We start from the raw sequence: 6,311 nt of genomic DNA, 5'->3' as shown, positions 1-6,311 counted from the left end.
CTTAATAAATATAATTTTATGCGGATGAACCTATGCACAGAACTGATAACAATTTCTGTGTGAATCTTCGTCTATTCATTTATTTGATTTTACTATCCTAGAACAGCCCGTTAAATTATGCCTGTGTTACACAATTTGGCACTAGAAGAATACTTACAGAATGAGGAGTCTTAAATGTTCACGCAAACAAAGGATGCAAATATAATTCTATTTTCACGTTGATCTGATATACTGCGGGGGTTCAATGTACGTGCTCCATTTTTTTAAAATCTCAGATTTGTGTCTGTTTATATTGTGCGCGATAACTGCTCCCAATAATGGGACGCTTTGTTTGGGGAGCTTGTTGAAATGGGAGACTGGGAAAATGTGCATGTTCCGTATCCTGCACTTTCCTGGAACACAGCTGAAGGAGGGACAGGTTCAGAGACACACAGAGAGGTGGCTGACACAGAGGGAGAGAGAGAGACCAAACGATCGAAGGAGACAAACAGACACAGAGAAGGTCAGAAGATCCGTGGATGCAGAAAAAGACAGACAGAGGGAGATAGAGAAACAGTCAGGTAAAGTAAGTGGGCTACAGCCAATACTGATTGGTGCCCAATTGCTGACAGCACTGAGAGACCAGCCAATTCTGTCCTTGGTGAGCGCCCATCAATTTCTCAATAAATGAAACTTATCTATGATATGAAATTACTTCTTCATGTCAGATTGGAAGTGTTGACATACTTTAAAAATTCTGCTCTTTTGTACAATTCTATAGTAGCAAGCAAGTTGTCCCGATGTTTCTTTACTAATCTTGTTGTCCAGTGATTCTGTGTTCAAATCGTCACTGTCTGTTCCCAACGTTCACTACCAGATATTTAATCAATCCTATATTTTGTTGCAAGAAACAATGGCAAAGATAAACTGTCCCAGGATCTTTCTGAATTTAGGGTTCAGCAAGGACACACAATAAGGCTGGATTGCAGTTACTCGACAGCTGGTCGAATTCTGTTATGGTACATCCAGTCTGCCGGGGAAGGCTCAATGTATCTGTTGACGTTATACAGCACGGAAACGTACTTTTCAAGTTTTCTATAGAGATTTCCTGCTGGTGTGAGCAAGAAACACAAAATAGTTTCTTTAACTATCGCTGGGATGCTCTTCTCCGACAGCGCAGTGTACTTATGTGCCGTGCAGCCCACACTGCTGCAGAGATCGAGAGGATTCCGGACAATAACTGCAGACTGGAAGTTCCAGTTATTGATCAGCGGAGGGCGCGGTTCCTGAGGGTGGTCACAGAGCCATTAATAAAATATCAACACAGAACACAACACCGAACAAGAGGAGGAACAACAACTGAGGAATTATGTTAGTTGTTTCTAACTAACCTAACTAACACGTGAGTGGCATGTTGGCACAGCTGCCTCACAGTGCCAGGGACGCTGTTTCGATTCCCGGCTTGGGTCACTGTCTGAACATGGAACATAGAACATAGAACATTACAGCGCAGTGCAGGCCCTTCGGCCCTCGATGATGTGCCGACCAGTGAAACCAATCTAAAGCTCATCTCCCTACACCATTCCAACATCATCCATATGTTTATCCAATGACCATTTAAATGCCTTAATGTTGGCGAGTCCATTACTGCTGCAGGCAGGGCATTCCAAGCCCTTACCACTCTCTGAGTGAAGAACCGACCTCTGACATCTGCTCTATATCTATCACACCTCAATTTAAAGATATGTCGCCTCGTGCTAGCTATCACCATCCGAGGAAAAATGGTCTCACTATCCACCCGACCTAATCCTCTGATCACCTTGTATGCCTCTATTAAGTCACCACTTAACCTTCTTCTCTCTACCAAAAAAACCTCAAGTCCCTCAGCCTTTCCTCATAAGACCTTCCCACCATACCAGGCAACATCCTAGTAAATCTCCTCTGCACCCTTTCCAATGCATCCACATCATTCCTATAATGCGGTGACCAGAACTGGACACAATGCTCCAATGCGGCCGCACCAAAGTTTTGTACAGCTGCAACATGACCTCCTGGCTCTGAAACTCAATCCCTCTACCAATAAAAGCTAACACTCCGTATGCCTTCTTAACAACCCTATCAACATGGATGAAAACTTTCAGGGATCTGCGCAGATGGACACCGAGATCTCTCTGTTCATCCATACTACCAAGTATCTTACCATTAGCGACGTACTCTGTAATCATGTTACTCCTTCCAAAGTGAATCACCGCACACTTTTCCGCATTGAACTCCATTTGCCACCTCTCAGCCCAGCACTGCAGCTTATCTATGTCCCTCTGTAACCTGCAACAAACTTTCGCACTGTCCACAACTCCACCGACTTTATTGTCATCCACAAATGTACTAACCCATCCTTCTACGCCCTCATCCAGGTCATTTATAAAAATGACAAACAGCAGTAGCCCCAAAACAGATCCTTGCGGTACACCACTAGTAACTCAACTCCATGATGAACATTTCCCATGAACCACCACCCTCTGTCTTCTTACAGCTAGCCAATTCCTGGTCCAAACCGCTAAATCACTCTCAATCCCATGCCTCCATATCTTCCGCAATAGCTTACCGTGGGGTACCTTACCAAACGCTTTACTGAAACCCATAGACACCACATCAAGTGCTTTACCCTCATCCACCTCTTTGGTCACCTTCTCAAAGAACTCAATAACGTTTGTGAGGCACGACCTACCCTTCACAAAACCGTGTTGACTATCGCTATTCAAATTATTCCTCTCTAGATGATTATAAATCCTATCTCTTATAATCCTTTCCAAAACTTTGCCCACAACAGAAGTAAGGCTCACTGGTCTATAATTACCAGGGTTGTCTCTACTTCCCTTCTTGAACAACGGGACAACATTTGCTATCCTCCAGTCTTCTGGCACTATTCCTGTAGAAAATGATGACCGAAAGATCAAAGCCAAAGGCTCTGCAATCTCCTCCCTAGCCTCCCAGAGAATCCTGAGATAAATCCCATCCGGCCCAGGGGACTTATCTATTTTCACACTTTCCAGAACTGCTAACACCTCCTCCTTATTAATGTCAATCCCGTCTAGTCCAATAGCCTGTATCTCAGTATTCTCCTCGAAAACATTGTCTTTTCCTGCGTGAATACTGTCGAAAAATATTCATTTAGCGCCTCTCCTACCTCTTCAGGCTCCACGCACAAGGTCCCACTACTGTCCTTGACTAGCCCTAATCTTACCCCAGTCATTCTTTTATTCCTGACATACCGATAGCAAGCTTTAGGGTTTTCCTTGACCCTACCTGCCAAAGACTTCTCATGTCCCCTCCTGGCTCTTCTTAACTCTCTCTTTAGGTCCTTCCTGGCTAACTTGTCACTCTCAAGCGCCCTAAATGAGGCACCACGTCTCATCTTTGCAGAAGTCTCCTTCTTCCTCTTCACAAGAGGACTGTGTGGAGTTTACACATTCTTCCCGTGTCTGCGTCGGTTTCTTCATTTGCTCGGTTTCCTCCTGCATTCTGAAAGATGTGCTGGATAGGTGCATTGACCCAAGCAGGCGCCGGAATATCGCGATGAAGGGAATTTCACAGTAACTTCACTGCAGTGCTAATATAAGCCTTACTTGTGACTGATAAATAATAATAAAAAATTACATCTGTACTCAAAACTAATTTCACAAATCAATGTGTGATGGTCTCACACCCATTTTATCTTTTCATGATATATCCACGTCTGTATTAATTAAAAGTTTAAGTGCAAGTTTATTTATGAGTTTCACAAGTAGGTTTACATTAACACTGCAATGATGTAACTGTGATAAACCTGAATTAATGTATAATCCTCCTTTCAACTCCACTCTCCGTTTTTGGGCATCAGTTGATATGGTCACAGTATGTTACTGGTTTAGACATAGTTTGCAGAAAATGAGCACATTTCCCAAGTAGGAGGGAAGGACATTCCAGCATCTAGAAATTTTAAATAATTTTGCAGCATCAGAACGTTGGAAAAATTGTTAATTTTTCAATGCGGCAATATCCAACAGCCAGTTATCAGGAAACTGTATCAGAAAATTTAACTGTCTAACTCTAAACAAAGTACGAATTTTGATAAAGCATTTAAATGCAACTTTTTTGGGGATTATTTTCATTTATAACTTGACCTATTTTTTAACCTCTCTGTCTGACGCTGGTCATTTTAGACATTATTCCATTTATTTTTCCATAGTTCACGAATGTTTTGTCCTTTGCTCGTCATGATTGCTGCATTTTTCCGCTGTTCCTTTTTCTGTTTGCTTTTTATTTCTCTGTGTTTATGTTTCCAAAGTTCTTCATTTCTGATCCGCTTTAGTTCTTTCTCTGTTAGATGCACTTGCTTTCTTGCACAATCCTCCAGCCCTTATTATTACCACGCCACTTGCAACGCCGATCCCCCAAACACAGTAGAGCTCAGTTGCCACTCGGTGTCGGTTTCTGTACGAGCTCTCGATATATTTGTTACACTGTGCCTCACGGCGCAGAGATAGGCGGCAGTGTCTGTTAGCTGGGTCTCTCTCACAGTCAGGACACTGAGTTTGTTGTCTCCCCCGACTGTGGCAGTCATCCTCCCGTGTTGATTGGTTTCTCTTATGACCATCACCAGATGTTGAGGTGGTTGATTTGGGAACTGTCTGTACCAATGCACCATGTTCATCACCCTGGCGCTGGTACAATTCATGGTTACGATTCCCTCTTCACTAACTTCCATCCACTGAGGGAGCTGCAGCAACTCATGTTCAACAGTCACCGCGGTGCAGATCAGAGTGAAAAACAGCAAAAAGAATTTATAAACCCAAAGGACTATCATATCACTTGATTAAATTTTAATTAATCGTCAGCGATCCTGCTTCAATCTTTGTTGCAACAACCGACTCATGAGAGATAGAAACTGCACCACTGATACCTGCAAAAATAGAAATAAGAGCTTTAGCGTTGTCATTTTCACTTTACTAGAAACAATGTGATCAGGGTAATTAAATAATTGCAAATAAAGGAAACAATGTTAAAGGGAAGATCGCTGTGTCAGTATCGTCCGCGAACTGTGCAACTTGGGAACTTACCAGTTGAGAGACCTGCAGCTGTAAGAATAAGTAAAGAACCAAAGCCACAAAGTTCACAGAGCTGGTGTTGGATCTGAACTCAGTGAGTTAAAGTTCAATTGTTTTAGTTCAGACTTCAGAAGATTTTGTGTATTATCCGTCCTCACGGTGATTGGTTCATTCCTGACAGAGCCAGCAGGAGACACCCAATCAGCTCACAGCTCCATTGTCCTATATTTAATCCAATCAGCTCGGAGTGACTTTGTTCTCCAATCCATGACGTCAGAGAGAGGAGCAGGAACCATTTAAATCTTTTTTTCAGAACAATGAACTGGGCAGAAGATCTTCAGAGAATAGGGAACCGGAGCTGGAATGGACCATTTGATCCTTCATTGGTGCCAGCTACCGCCGTTTAGTAAGATCATTGTTGATTTAGCTCACAACCAGATTCCTGAATAATCTCATATCCCTTATTTCCCTGAATATCCATGCATCTATCAACTGCCCCGAATAAATTAAACGACCGAATAACTATCGTTCTCCATGGCGCAGAGAGTGCGTTAAAACGAATGTTGGTGCTCTTAAGGAGTTAATCTTTGAGATAGAACAATGATGGATATTGGTCAAAACTTTGATACCAAACCCAGAGTTTTCCATTGAGGGAGTCGTGTGTAAATGGCGCGGCGTCGTGGCATAGTAGTTAGCACTGATACAAAACAGCGCCAGGGGCAAGGGTTTGATTCCCGGCTTGGGTCACTGTCTGTGTGGAGTTTGTACATATTTTCCATGTCTTCATGGGTTTACTCCGGGTGCTCCCGTTTCCTCCCACAGTCCAAAGATGTGCGGGTTAGGTGGATTGGCCATGCTAAATTGCCTCTTATTGTCAGGTGGTGGGGTAAATGCATGCAAATATGGGGATAGGGCCTGGATGTGGTTGTGGTTTGTGCAAACTCGATGGGCCGAATGGTCTCTTTCTGCACTGTGAAAACTTCTATGAAGAGGAATTTCTCATCAATTAACACACGCTCAGCACCACAGAAAGAGAGCGTTCGCCACAACTGTTCCTTATAATGTTGCTTTGTTCATATTAAGAGTTCACAATCCAGGTCACAGACCTGATTCAATGATAGGAGGTGAGAGTGCCTTTGCTGATTTTTGTACGGGCTGACTGTGCCTCTGTAACAGTGTGAGGTTCAGCGCACAGTGATACCGACACAGTCAGAGATAGGGACACCGGTGATTTAAAGGAAATGC

The sequence above is a fragment of the Mustelus asterias genome, unplaced genomic scaffold (assembly GCF_964213995.1).
Source record: "Mustelus asterias unplaced genomic scaffold, sMusAst1.hap1.1 HAP1_SCAFFOLD_116, whole genome shotgun sequence".
In the NCBI taxonomy this organism is placed as follows: domain Eukaryota; kingdom Metazoa; phylum Chordata; class Chondrichthyes; order Carcharhiniformes; family Triakidae; genus Mustelus; species Mustelus asterias.
This window is presented reverse-complemented; position numbering follows the sequence as displayed.